The sequence below is a fragment of the Dermacentor variabilis genome, chromosome 4 (assembly GCF_050947875.1).
Source record: "Dermacentor variabilis isolate Ectoservices chromosome 4, ASM5094787v1, whole genome shotgun sequence".
In the NCBI taxonomy this organism is placed as follows: Eukaryota; Metazoa; Arthropoda; class Arachnida; order Ixodida; family Ixodidae; genus Dermacentor; species Dermacentor variabilis.
The window spans coordinates 65966388-65982175 of NC_134571.1; positions in this window are offsets into that span (position 1 = coordinate 65966388).

Below are 15788 nucleotides of genomic sequence, written 5' to 3' on the forward strand. Positions count from 1 at the left end.
ATCCCATTCCTTTTTGCGCAGAGCAATGACGTACCATCTGCTTATTGACAGGCGTGAATAACTTCTGGAAAACTAGCAAGCAAAACTAAAATAAAGTACACATAGTTCTTAAAGTACATTTTATTTTGGTGATTATGCCAACTTATGTTTCTTCGAGAGCATTTATGATCAAGGTGATTGTCAGCCACATTGGTGTCCACTTCTAATTAGGTGTTCTGCTTCCCCTTTCTATTTTTCAGTGCGATGTAGGGTTGCGCTGTATGAGGCTTATGTTCCTTTATGCACTGTTCGCTTGTATCTCATTGGTTACCAACATCTGGAGATCGCAAAACACCATCTGTGCTCAGGTTTACCCCTTGTAATAGATACCATGAACGAATAAAAAAGAAAGGAGCGAGTGGCAGCGTGGTATAATATTCGGCTGGAATCTGTGGTTCATGAATATCGATGTTCCCGAGGGCTGCTACTTTATTGCTTATGTTTTTTATTAAACTCTGGCAAAGCACTCTTGGATTCCATAGGTAGACACTGTCGGCCATCAAATAGACTAGCGCACTCACTCATAATCAACTACAGCTATTAAATAACTCTCCTTTCATCAGCTGTCCGAGCCACTCAAGTGCCTACGGTACCATTCAATACATTTTTAAAGATGAACAGAAGGTCGGTGGCCCTCTAGTTTCTCGCTCATAATTTAGCGACACTGAACTTCTTTAGAAGTGTAAATATAGCTCTAGCTGGCATACTTTACTGCAGCATTGTGGCAATAACAATCACAGTTAATTTCCTTTCGAGTTACAAACTGCCGCGTATAAACCGACAACTGCTGTACTGTTGAGTATTTGAAAACGCACACTCTTGGAGGAGCCACTGTCGTATGCATTTTATGAACATCTATCGGTGTTGTTGGCTACGTTGAGTCTGGCTTTTACTGTGCGCCGTTGCTTATAGCGTACTGCAGAGAAGCCAGCGGCAGCTATTCATCGGTGGGATCGCAACAGATCGCTGCGCAGGACTATGCTGTATATACGTGGTGATCATGTTTAAGTTTCCCGGAATTTTAAAGCTTGCCTGTTGCACAAAGATAGGATAATTTGAGTCCTTCATCTGAGTTGCACGGTCATATATATATATATATATATATATATATATATATATATATATATATATATATATATATATATATATATATATATATATATATATATATATATATATGAGAAAGCGGCTGGGCATTCTTTGTCTCATATCTCATCGGCAGTGCTCGGCCAGCAGCATGCCTTTGAGTTATCATTCCCCGGGAGCCGACCTTGTTCACCCAACGCACGCTTGAGAGCAGCACAATACGACTGCGCAAGCGCTCCGTCACGTGGCTTTCTTCATATTTCGCGGGCTTTACTACGTGAGACGTATCGTAAAGGAAACAACTCGATTGGTAGTTTCTGAAGGTGCGCTACAAATATGCGTATCATGCTTGGGGTCCTCAGCCAATGACGGAAAAGTTGAGTAATGAAACTTCATTAATTAGTGAGTTATACGGATAACAAAAAATTGAGTTACTATAGGCTACTGTGAATGGTATGCGTTTGATTCAATTCGCTCGTGACGCGCCTTTGATTTTTATATATATATATATATATATATATATATATATATATATATATATATATATATATATATATATATATATATATATATATATATATATAATAAACAAACTTTACAGGCACTAATTACCGCTCCTGTCAATTACTTTGCGGCACATGTTGCAATTTACGAACTGTAGCCGGTGAGCTTGCAAGGTTCTGGGTTCTAATGAATTTCCAGAATGACGCCGATTGGGAAATATGCGCTATCAAATCCTCCGTAAAAACTCACTGTAGGTCCACTAACTTTTTTTTTAGGAAAACGCTACTTTGTGCATTGAAGCACAAAATGAACTGGAACGCCCATGTATTTTGCCCCAAACTTTGCAGAATAATATCTGGAATAATAACGCGCCAGGCGGAGTCTGCTAGCGCAACACAAGGGTAATTAGAGATCGCTGGGAGAATCCTTCGTCCAGCAGTGGATATACTTAGCCGATGAGGATGTTGATAAGGGTAACGATCCTGAAACTGGTTTCATCCTGGAGATTTCTTTCAAGTGGATACCTCTGGCACATCCCCTAGCTGTAATTCGTAAATTGCAATATGTGTCGTAAATTAATTAATACGTTGGTTTTGTTAGTACGTTGAATATGTCTTTCCCTTACTCCTGCTAATAATGTTTGCCCCTTAAAATAATCCAGCTGAATGACAAGAATTCTGCTATCTGTCAGAGGCGATCTTTAAGATTTCCAAAAACATACAAAAAAAGATCACCCGACATAAACACGATCGTCAGATCGCTTAAACACATAAGAGACACATTGATGCGCTTAGAAGGCCTCATATTGTCCGACATTCGACCTCTTCCGCCGGTGTTATTCGCTCGCTACAGCTTCAACATCATGGTCTCGTTTTGTGCCCTTACATTGCTAATGGAAATTGCGTGGCTATTTGCTTTTAATCTGAACTACGTCGCCACGTGTCGACCCTGTAAAGTCCCCTGTTGGAATTTTAACTACTTCCCAGTCTATCACAGTGACTAGGGAAAGAAAGAAAGAACGAACTGAACCAGTTATATTCCCTTGACAACTACCGGAGACCCTAACTCATACACGGCTCTTTCTATATTTTGACATACTCAAACTATGACTGAACTTTTTAAAACGAAGCTTTACTTTTCTTCTCCCAGGAGTTTGGGTTTTGTTGTCGTTTGCTCCCCGCATATATTTCTGGAAACAGATTGACAGTTTGGACAACTGGGTATGTGCCCGAACACAACCCTTTCTGCAGGCTGCTGTATCGTGCACCTAGTAGACAACTTGCGCCACTGGCTGTGTACCACGGGGTATGTGCTCAAACAGAACAGTTTCGGCACTACCTTTATGCGAATGAGTGTGTGTGTGCCCATTTTTGCTCGATCTTGCAGAGTGGTCGTGCCGCTGTGACAAAAGGGCCATCCAGCCTTATATGCATATAGTTATGATCCGTACTTCTCCGAGCTTACACCTCTCGCCAACATTCTTCCCTCGACAAGCATCATACATCCCCCTTTATCCTCGGGGTATACAGACAGCTAACAGCCAGAGGAGACGAGGCTGTGTTGGCGTCACCCGCTACTGCTTGCTAACTTAAACAAGTTTCGAGTCATTTATTTTCCAGCATGACTGCATCTGCAATATTTTTCTTTAACGAAGCTTTCTTTGCCTCTTGCTTCGACATTCCCGCTGCTGCTGCTGCCTTGCACGCCACGTTAGCGTTTGGCTGAGAGCTTACGGCAGCGGTGCGGGAGACAAGGTAGGCGACGTCAACAACGTTTCGGGATGGCGGGGCCAAAATGTCCTGTTGAGCTCTCTGGGGTACGCACCAATACCCTCTGGACAGTGTAATTAGGCGTGAACCCTTGCAAGGGAATTGCAGCAGCTGCTGCGCTTGTCTTCGTACTCACGCGCAACAGCAACGACAGTCCAGGAACGAAGTAGGGGTGATGTTAGAAAAAGAATAGAGGGAGAGGAGGCAAACAGTGTGTACAACCGGATCGTGCACCGAAGCAGTCAGCAAATGGGTGATTAACCTTACCCCCCTGAGCTCGTGGAAGTTCATCTAACATGACATGGGAGAAAGAAAATACGTCGTCAGAAAACATTACTCTTTTTGGTTCTCTTCAGTAAAGGAAGGAGTGAATGAATGACACGTGTATCTGTGTTGGCGGACAAACACAACTGGTGCAGGCAAAGTAACATTTAAAATCACATCACGACTGCCGTACGCCGTCACCGCCAAACAGCGCCAATGAGCGCATGCTGCAGAGAAAATTTCGCCGACATCAATCCCCACAGTGAATGAGATACGCATGTTGATATTTTATTGCGATCGCGACTATATGGGCACCTCCGGTGCATTTATGCCGTAGTGATCCCCGTCTCCTTCGCCATAATGTTCCGTATAAAGTGCAAGTGAGATAATATCGTCGCCGCGCGTCTTATGCTGTACGTGCGACTGAAAGCGTGCGAGGGTGAGCCAACGATGGTGGTTCAATCTCGGGCGCGCAAGGGAGGAAAGTGGAAATGAAGTGCCCCGCCTTCAGTCGCGCGCAAGGCACAGGGAGGATGGGAAGGAAGGGGCATTCTACTTCGCCGGCAACTGCGTATGGCGCGGCCGCGTTCGACCGCGCGGGCATCAGCGGTGGGGATAATAGGCTGGGTGCACCGACGGCTCAAAGCTTCTTATGTGCTGTGTTCGCGCCACCCAGTCTGCTTTGAAGCCATAAGCAGCATGATGGTCACTTCGCTCGCTGCTGCTGCCGCGCTTCCTCATGCTAGCATTTTGACAGCGAGTGTCCGCGGTCATCGAGTCTGATGTGTTCGTGTTTGCCTGTGCGTGCGTAACACCAAGCTAGCTTGTTAAATTAGTTAGTAAGCGATTGTTCAGAAATTTATAGCGCCGATAAAACTACAATCCCTAATTCACATAGCTGTCTACTAATTTGCTATCCCAATCGATGATTCGGCTTCCGGGCGAAATTGCGACTTCTTTTATTTGCTACTTTGTTTAATTCCAAGAGAACTATGCCATGCGAGCTGCTGCTGAAACGTGTAATACATATTGACCACATTCTCTTTTATTTCTGATCGCGCTGATTGTTGATTCAGTTTTTCATGTAATTTTCATAGTGTATTACTTCTGTATAGAATGAAGCTTTAGCCATGCCTGAAAAAGAAATGAGTTCAGTGAAGGACGCACTGCGAATTGTGCTCCTGCACACAGGAGTATAGCCTTCTTGCTTCGGAAGAAGCGATCACTTTTATAGGGGAACAACAATTCAACGGAAGTAAACACTGTCTAGATCAAAGAAATGCACTGCGCAAGGTTAAAAAAAAATCGTGAAATATCAGACGCATCCAAATGCATAATGAATTTTATTATCGCGCGTCAGCATTAGTTATATAGCCAGATAACGAGTGAATGCTTTTACTTTTTGTATTTTGCCAATGCTTACGTAAGAGGAAGTCTGAGTGAGACGAAGTTCCAAGTAGTTATCCTTGTTCAATAGAAAACTGCAAGTTCATTAGTTGGCAACTACTTGGCATAGGGACGCTGAGCTATTGCTACGAACGTCTCCACTCAATGCCACCACGTTACAGGTGGTGTAGCTCACAATGAAAAACGTTGTGCTTTCATTGCAGACATTTCGACTTATGCGAGATAAACATGAGTTTATCTCCCCTTGCCATCTCTGGGATCGGTCACGCAGCTGATCGCAGCCAAAGTATACAACTTACTGCCTTACTTATTCACGGGTGCGGCAACAGTGACTTATGGCTGGCAACATACCATATTTAATAAACTTCACAAATCAAAATGAGAATCACAACTACCTCCCTTTTGGGGTTTCTTTAAACCTAATTAGAATTTTATCAGTACCTATTCTTTCCAAGTACATTTATTCCCAAAGGCTGCATGTAGACGAATGCATTTTCTAGTAACTGTCGCGCCAAGGAACTTTATGTGGATCTATGTCCCAAAGTCTAAATTATTATCGCTCGGTGCTTGAATGAACCCCCCCTCCCTCACCCCCAGATGTTGCTGAAAAGTATGAAAGCTGATTTCCACGCAATAAGTTTTAATAAATTTGTTGAATGATGGCCACCGAGTGCATATGCAACGGCTATAGGTATACCTTGTGGAGCCAGCGTGAATTTTCACAAGTGTTTGCTTCAACCGTAACTTTCTATATGACATGGGTTATGTAACTGTAGAGTGGCAGTGTTGTTTGGTTCAAGGTTTTGATTCCCGCTCAGTCGCTGTAAGGTAGCAGCGAGGCCGGCACCCCTGTTATATGATTTCAAGCCTTGTAACAAGTGCATCCTGACCGAACTCGCATACGAAATCAAAAGAAAATGTCTGACAACGAAGAAAAATGTTATCATGTGTCAGTGGTGCGACTAAATAGCCTTTATTTTATTCAGAGTCGAAAGCGGTGGTATATAGTAAAGACGTGCCACATTCTAGTCAGCTTGTTTTAAAGTTAGGCTCCGCGAAATAGCGCAGCTGTGTTTTTTGGCACGTCTCACTGTTGTTGCAGGTGGATTCATACCTCGAACGTTTGGAAAAGCCTCACCTCGGGCGAAGTGCAATAATTGTTCTTTGTAATGCACAAATCATGGTATCACGTCTCAACACGGCCCATTACATTAACTAGACGTAGACGTGTTTTGCCGTGTTTGAAATTTTCACGTAGCAACCTCACCCATTCGCCAGTGCCTTTCCAGAAGTCGACGCAGCGTCGACAGCGACTGTTGCTGGGTCCACAAAAGGCCCGTCCTACAGCTGGCAACCTGAACTAATGATGAAACGGGCCAACGTCGTATGCTACCGCGGGAACGAATTTGACCTCGGATTCCCAAATTGCTACGTGCTTCCTAAATATGCGGCGGCATGTTTAGCAACATCTGATGTGGAGGTCGGTAGAACGCTGCGATATAATGGATAATGGGCGGGATATTGCGACCGATTCGACGATTGTGATTGGCCGAGATACAGTCATCATATTCCGTTGTCCAGTCGGCTAGTGAAGACGACAGTATTAAAAGCATAGTTCGTGCAGTGTGGTGCTGACGTGTCCTGATGTGTACTCATACCTTTAATAAGCTGCTGCATGTAGTGGGCTTCCGTATCTGTAGCCCATGTAAAATATAAAATAAACCATTTTTCCTTCATTCCTGCTACTGGACGTACTCGTCGATGGGCTTGGTGGATTCCTTGCTCAAACGCCACTGCGAGCCGCGAGAGTGGTTATCCACAGGAATAAAAACACTTAAAAGGTGCAAAGGAAGCAGCCCGGCTCTAACCAGATGAAAAGTGAGGCCACGACACAGTAACCGGTAAATGCTCCTGCAGCAAAAGCACCCAAGGCTGTCAAACGGGCCGCCGTGCACATCTTTCCTTCTTAATGAGAGTGACAATGTCAAGACGTGGGAGTACAATTTGACATGGCAGCGAGAAGATGGGCAGCGAGAGATTGAGATCCGCCTTTCCGGGAAAACCTGGCATTGTCTTATATCAGCTGCACTTCCTCGTTTTTTGATATCGAGAACGCAGGTGGATGCGGCAAGAGCTCTTGATCCCCAGTAATCCCCAGCCGGCGGGATCGGACGCGAACCAGCGTGTGCTGTCACTGCTTTATCCAAGTGCATGGTTTCGAGTGCTCTCGGGAGAGCCTATCAGACTAAGCATGACCGACAAAAGCTTTACAATGGGTTACAGGTAGATTCTGCGGGCGTGAGTAAGACGTAATTCTCTGCGCTCTCGTCCCGGGAGGCGGTATAAGAAAACCATCCACCATTACGCTTGACCACGAATATGCTTCGCGTTGCTGGAGTTCTCTGTACATCAAGGCGCTTAAAAGTGCAGTTGGGCCGGTACCTGGACGGTGACAAAGAAAGACGTACACCAACCAAGTAAAACTTATTAAAAGATAATACGTTTCGGCTTCCATATAGTAGCGTTGTTCACAATGGGGCGAAGAAGGTTGAAGTACTTGTTTAAATAGGTTTTAGCACGTGCCGCAAGTTCCGCGCGTAACACGGGGGGAGTGTTCCTTCGTTTCGATTGAGCGTGTGTTCTGTAGATTGTATGTCGAGAGACTCCAGATGCAGACGTGACTTGCAGTTTCTTTCCTGGCAGATTAGACTAGATTTCATCTAGTCAGTATTGTGTGTATTCGTTGCTGTTGTGTGCTCTTCCAAAACATTTGAAGCCACTCTTTTCTAATCCGCATCGTTTTGTTGTTGGCGCAGCCGCTGTTTAAAGTTGCCCGTCTTCCCTATGTAGGCGCAATCGCAATCGGCACAGGGGATTTTGTAAACAACGCAAGGAAACGCTTACTTTGGTAGCTTGTCCTTCCCACTAACCAGTGCGTGCCTCAGTTTGCACGCAAGAACATGAGCTACCTGAACGTCATATTCACACTGCAGGCGTGATAAGGTCTCGCTTATCCCGGGCACGTAAGGAATGGAAGCGCGTTTCTGTGGACGGGCGCTGCCAGCTTGGAAAATGTAACAAACGGTGCTCCACAACATTCATGAACGCAGGGGGTCAACCACTCGTCGAAAGATCTTTCCGGAGTGTCTGCACGTCGGAATTAAGCCTTCAGGTTTCGTGCAAATGCGGCTCGCACGGCTCAACAGGGAGGCAACTACTGACCTCTTGTGAGTGTCAGGGTGCAGAGGCATGAAATTCAGCTACCGGAGAGTGTGTGTACTCTTTCTCAAAATGTTGAAAGAAAGCGTACCATTGTTTCTTTTCACCAATACATCTAAAAATGCTTTTTCTGGTGTGTCTCCATCTCAACCGTGAAATGAATGGAGCCTGTTTGATTGTTTGGATGCGTGGTGAATGCTCCCAAAGTACAGCGCTAGATCATATAAAAATAATTGTCAACGTAGCGTACAAAAATCCTCGGTTATGGTCTGCAAGAAGCGAACGGGCGACTTTCCAGCATTTCCATTGTCAGAGTGGCAGCGGTCACCAAGACAGAGGCACCTATTGGTGTGCCGTGGACTTGCTTATCGAAACAGAAATAGGTGTTGCCAGGGCAAGAACTGAGGAGACTCTTCAAGTCGGGACATCAAGCGGCGACCGTTCCGGTAGAGCCGGATCGGCATCGAAAGCAACAGAACACGGTTCTATGGCTATGTCAGTGGGAATGGAAGTAATCAGAGACGCAACGTCAAACGAAATGATGCACGAAGTCTTACTTCACAGACTCTCGGACACAGCCAAACCCATCGCCCGCACGGGGCGACTGCCGCAGTGCATATTCTGTCTTCGCACACACTTGATCCTGCTGAGGTCACTGCTCTTGAGCTAGGCTTGGACTTGAATGTTGGTCATGCCCTGGACGTGAGAAAAATGCTGTGTCCATTGGAGCCCGCTGTCATCCAAGTTCATCAGTCCCACCGGGATGACGCTAAGGAGGATTTATAAAACTCGCTCGAATGGAAGCCGCTTACACGCGCCCATTGTGGAGAGTGAAGCCGCGGTGGCCATCTTGCCAGTGGCAAAAAAAGAGCCGAGCGCGGCAGCACTCATGCTTCTTCATGCTGTCGCTGAAGGTGCTCGCGTTTGCAAAGCAATGAAAACAAGATGGTGTGGTCGCAAACATTTATTTTCGTCTGTCAGCGACCACCTAGCCCGTATATGGCGACTCATCTGCATTAATATTAAGGACAGAAGCTGAACTCAGACGCACAATAAAAAACACGATGACAGTTAGTTTACTGGGGATTGAAATCATCGCCGTTGAAAGAAGTGGTCTCACTTTATTTTTGATCAGTTCTCGGTTTCGTTACTTCATAATGTGGTGTACGCTCACTTTTATGTATTCTTCAGCGATCAAAAATGTAGAATTTATAAATGTGATTATACAACGCATCGGAGTCAAGGATGTGCTGCTTTTGTTTCTGAAACTATTTTTTTCTTTGAGGAGGCACCCATGCCTTCCAAGATCTGGTGTTTTGCCCGTAAGTTCACCGTTGTAAAGGAATCACATTCAGCCTCTAGCCGTCACAGCCCCTTCTCAACTTCTACACATAGGCTGATGAGGTGTGCTGACGGTGGAATAAGTCCACATATGCTTTTCTGCTTAATTAAAGGTGCCAGCTCATCTGATAGCAGGGCTGTGATGCACTCCTTAAATGTTGTCGCACGAACTTTCGGAACAATGAAGCCTGCTATGTATGGCACCACGGCACCGACAAAAGCTGAAAGGCTTTCGGGCCAGTCAATGCTCTGATTACAGTCGTGGTCTTCGGGTTGCGGCGTTTGGGCTGCAGCACCTGCGCATGTCGGTGAGCGTGCTTTTTGCATCTACTTCGGTTGCAGTAGTGGTTGCATTCAATATGAATACCATGTCTTATGAGAAGTTTACAGAACTGGAAGACGTCACTTCCGTCCGAACCAATAGACGCTTGTGTGTAGCCATAAACTGCGCAGCTGTGGGATTGTTGTTATGTCCACCTCGTCCCCGTATCGACCCAAAGAGGTTCTCTGGATGATCTTGACTGAGTTTGTATGTCAACAAGTAGATCATCTGATTCTGGTCGACAAGTTCATCGAACTTTCTTTCAGTGCTTATGCATATCAAAAAGCCAACAAACCCAGTTCTACAGCAAAGCTGTATACGTCTACCGTCCAAGGAACTTTTATGTCGTAAGCGAAAAACTCGCCAATGTGGGCCGATCCCGGAGATAGTGCAATACCGGCCCGACCCGCGGCGGAGGTGCAGCAGACGTTAAGCACTCCCCATACGTGGGCGAATCCCGAATATAGTGCAATTCCGGGCTAACCCGTGGCAGAGGTGAAGCAGGCGTTAAGCACTCCCCATACGTGGGCCGATCCCGAAGATAGTGCAATACCGGGCCGACCGCGGCGGAGGTGAAGCAGACATTAAGTACACCATATACGTGGGCCAACCCCGAAGTTAGTGCAGTGTCGGGCCGACCCGCGGCGGGGGTGCAGTTCGCCATAAAGGGGCTCACATACACAGCTCCGCTGGTCATCCTTCTTCACAGAGTGGAAGGGCACTGGGATTTTTTTTTCAATCCCTCTGTAATTGCACGTCCTGCCGGTTCTCTCAGCCCGACAATGTATGCTCGGATCTCGGAAAAAAACGGCTTCCAGCAGGCTTCATGCTGCTTCCGAAGGTGTACTTTGTTCGACCTTGCTTGTGGGCTCCTGGAGTTTAAGATGTCGAACAAGTGATCGAAAACTCTAACGAACTTCGATGTATCGCTGGTACCTTCGAATTGTGGCAGCTTGAGCACTTGTTCGCAAAAGTCGAAAGCATCAGCAACTAAGGCACTCAATGCTTGTACAGAATAACGCGCCTTAATTTTTTTTGCTTTTTACACTGTATGTGGGCCTTCGTAAGCTTGTTGCCAAGCCGCAACTCCTCTCCACGTTGCAGTGCATCCAATGCCACTACATAGGCCCACTTCATATGATTTCTTTCATCGTCAACGAGGGGGCTTACAGTTGCCAATGAGCTGCGGACATGCTTAATCACATGGCAGGCATCTTAGATAATGTAAACTTTTTATTGCTATCAGCTTGGATGAAAAATCTTGTAATAAACTCGTCTCTTTCGGGCCGTAGCGGGGCACCTAAACACAGAGCCATCGTGAAGTTCGAAGAGGCACCGTCAAAAGTAACAGAGATAGCTTCAGCCTGCACTGACGCAAGTTTCTCAGTATATTATGTCAAATCTGCGCTCTCAGTGCTAGTGAGTGTTTCAATAAAAAATTATGCGACTGGCATCTTGAGTCCGATGTTTATGCCTACGATCATGAAGACGCACGCATTTTTGGCTTCGGGGAAACCATGATCATCTAGCCCTCTTTCAATGTCTACATAGCCGACAATTTTGTCCCCGACAAGTTCTACGTGTTTTCCGATGGCCATGTCATCCACGACCAGAGCGCAGTAGAACGGCTCACTTCGTGATCGTGCAAACTTTTCGAGGACTCCAGCCATGAAGCCAGGAGCTCGGCCGAGAAATGGATACCAATCGTGAAGAGTGCGCTGTGATGGAAGGGCACCATTGAATTTGCATCGGACGTACTCATACGCGGCTGGAAAATAAAGATGTAATGTCAGCGCGAATGCACGCAGCTCAGTTCCATCTGTACCTTCAAGGTAGGGGTGAGCCGGACGTAAGTCCGGCTCACCCCTACCTTGAAGGTACAGATGGAACTACAGAAACTCCTAGCGGAGGTGTTTCACTTTGTTTCTCCTGAGCACAAGTCCCTCTACTACTCGCTTCTTTGCCATAATGGCGCGCCCCTTGCGCCTTATCGCCTACCGAAGATTCGCAAACCGGATGTCCCCTTCCAACCCATAGTGGACTTTATCCGTTCCCCCCTGTACAAGCTATGCGCCCTTCTATACAGAATTTTGTCCCCTCTCGTCGGAAAATGCATAACGCATGTGCGTAACTCCACCAGATTCGTTGAAAAAGTTCGGGATCTTGTCCTCGACGACGACGAGGTGATGGTTTCGTTTGGCGGTGTGTGTCTGTTTAATTCCATTTCAACTGACATGGCCGTGGAAGCATGTTCTGCTGCTCTCGACGCCGATCCGACTCTACCGGAACGGTCGCCGTTTGATGTCCCCTACTAGAAGAACCTCCTCAGTTTTTGCCTGGGCAACACCTACTTCTGTTTCGATAAGGCGATCTAGAAGCAAGAGCACGGCACTCCGATGGGTGCCTCTGTCTCGGTAACCGTTGCGAATCTGACAATGGAATGGTTGAAAAGACGCGCGCTAGCTTCTTTCAGCGCATCGCGAAGAATTTTTCTACTCTACATTGATGATTAATTTTGCGTAATCAAGCACTTTACTTTGGAAGCATTCACCACGCACCTAAACAATCAACTATATTCAATTCAGTTCATGGTTGAGATTAGACAGACCAAAAAATTCCTTTTTTAGATGTATTGGTGAAAAGAAACAATGGTGCGCTTTTTTTTTCAACGCTTTGAGAAAGAGTACACACAATGGCCTTTACGTGAATTCCTTGTCTGTGCAACCTGACGCTCACAAGAGGTCAGTGGTTGCCTCCCTGTTGGGCCGTGCGAGCCGCATTTGCACGAAACCTAAAGACTTAAATTACGACGTGCAGACAATCCAGAAATATGTTTCCACGAGCGGTTAGCCCTCTGCGTTATGAATGCTGTGGAACATCGTTTGTTCATCCCCTTCCAAGCTGACCGTGCCCGACAGAAGAAACGCGCTTCCATTTCTTACGTGCCCGGGATAAGCGAGACCTTATCACGTGGGCGGCGTAAATATGACGTTCATGTGGCTCACGTTTCTGTGCGGAAACTGAGGCACGCACTCGTTAGTGGGAAGGACAAGCTACAGAAGGAAGCATTTCCTGGCGTTGTTTACAAGATCCCCTTTACGGATTGCAATTGCGTCTACATAGGGGAGACGCGCAACTTTAAACAACGGCTTTGCCAGCATCAAAACGAAGTGGATAAAAAAAGATTGGCGTCATATGCTTTGGCAGAGCACGCAGCAACGACTATACACAATATTTGCTGGATGAAATCTAGTCTAATCGGCCAGGAAAGAAACTGGAAGTAACGTCTGTACTTGGAGTCTCTCGAGATACAAGTTACAGAATACAGGCTCTATCGAAATGAAGGAAGCCTCTCCCTGTCTTACGCGTGGTGTTTGCGGCACATCCTAAAATCTATTTAAACAGGGAATTCAACCTTCTTCGCCCTATTGGGAACAAGGCTTTCGTAAGGAAGCTGAAACGTCGTGTCTTTTAATAAGTTTTACTTGGTGGGTGTACGTTTTTCTTTGTCATGTGTCTTCCGGACCAGACGGGTTTTCGTCAAACTCTCAATTACACCTGGACTTTACTCTCCACGCAAGCCTATCAAGCATCGGTCGGTTTAATCTTCTCAACGAACAAAGGCTGTGTTGTGCAGCTTTCTAAGCTTCACAGAAAACAACGCGACTGCAAATATGTATGGGAAACTCTACAACTTATCAAGCTAATTACGTATGAGTTCTTGGCGAACTGCTTGTCGCCCGTGTATATGTGCGTATACTGGCGACTTGCTGTAGGCAACTTAGTTTCGACACTCAGACCACTGCTCAATGCTGCTCAAGGAGAAGGTCGGTACACGTTGGGGAAGTCACCCTTCTACGATGTTATTCTAGCACTCTTAACTGGTGGTTAACTGTGTGCTTTTACTGTTGCCTTTTATAGCGCCCTCAAAGTTCAACTGTTATCGCCGAGAGTCGCTTAAGCGAAACAACCTTAGGACAGCTCTTGGTGTGCCGATGAGCACCGCTAGTGAGAAGGTTCTGTACGAGTCCTATTCTTTCTCCCTCTGGCTCCTTGTATCTCCACGAGTGCTGTCGCAGTTGTGCCGCATCAGTTGGAGTAATCCAGGCAGACTGCTTTTCCAGATACTTTAGAGGCAGTCTAAATGTCGCCTTTTTGTGCCAGTCAACATACCTCATGTGCTTGGATCTCCAGCTTCCCAAAAAAACTGAAACGTCCAGAGTCGCGATTGTGGTAAGATAATTCGCATTGCCAGCTAAAAACTCCTAACAATCACAACAAGCGCATTATACGTATACTGTGGCTAAAGCAAGATGACTGCTACTCTAACACATTAACGCTATTTCAACTGAATTTAATTCAGTTTGTTAATTTTAGACAGCCAGTGTCGAGGAGCCTGGGACTAAAGGCTACTTACCGCCCTGACGCGGTCATTGGTACCAGTCAACGTTCGTTTATAGGGAGCCAGAAATTGTCAAGATGACATACATCAAAGGAACACATTTTTGCTAAGAGTATCCAAGTACACAGCCAAAGGCTCCAGTAACAAATGTGAAAATAATAACAGTCAAAGCGACATACATCAACAGCATGAACAGTGGCATACACAACAATGGCCTAGCTATACAAGGGAACACAATGCTTTCGCTAAATGACGCTGAAACAGAGGTAACGGTACATAAGTATGAGCCACATGTAACACCAGAAAACATTTCTAAGTTTGCATTCCAACAGTAAATATATTTTCACAATTTTTTAAACACTTGGACAATCTTTCAATCATGGAATAGGGGAAAAATAAACGGGAACTTGTTCAGAAACATTGCGATGGCATACTAAGCAAGCTCCGATGCATACTTGCAATCGTCATATCGACTTATAGTATGGCTGTGTTGTTTACATAGCAAATGCAGGTAGTGCAGCGACCCATGTAGTTGAGCTTCCCAAGGTGCCACATAATCCTAGAATTGACCGCGTTCTGTTATCTACGAGTGTGAAAGTGTCGCTATTGCAGGAGTCCTGGTGGCGGCAGCCTGTTGTCCTCTCGTCATATTAATGCAGTTATGAATGACATTCTGATTACACAGGAAGGAATTGAGAAAGCTATCGATCGTTTGCCGAATAAATCAGCCCCCGGACCTGACAATATATGTCCAAAACTACTGAAGCTAACTAAATCAGGAACAGCTCGTATCCTCACTGCAAGTTTTCTGCAGTATATTGATACAGGAAAAGTTCCTGACGCCTGGGAAATCGCTGGCGCTTTACCTATATTTAAATCCGGAGATTTTTCTGCCTTTTCGAATTATATGCCTATCTCATTAACGAGCATACCCTGCAAAATGCTGGAACACATATTACCGGCTATAGTGACGTACCTAGATCAGCACAACTTCTTTTTTCAAAACCAACACGGGTTCTTGCGACGCAGAATTGTTTCACAAAAAATATAACAACGCTGCGCTGCAATTACTGCTACGAAGGCTGTACCTGGACAATGGCACTCAGTGTGCATTACGTGCTGATAAAGAATTACGCAGCATATGTTTTACTGTTGCTATCCGAATGTCAACGTAATAGGCGATGAGGCTGCTGAACGTTTTGCGCGCGCAGCTCAAGGGCTCAGGTGAAGGAAAAAAGAAGGCTCCTCTTGCAGAAAAGGTGATGAAGAAGGTTAACTTCTGTCACTTCCATTTCGTGGTCTCCATCGCATCAGCCTTGTCCGAGTAAGGGACTTCTCTATCCTCTCTATCACTTCTATATCGCATCAACACAAGGTCAGTGCAAACTGTTGCGTGGCTGTACAAGACAGGACCTACCGTGTCATCATCGTGTGT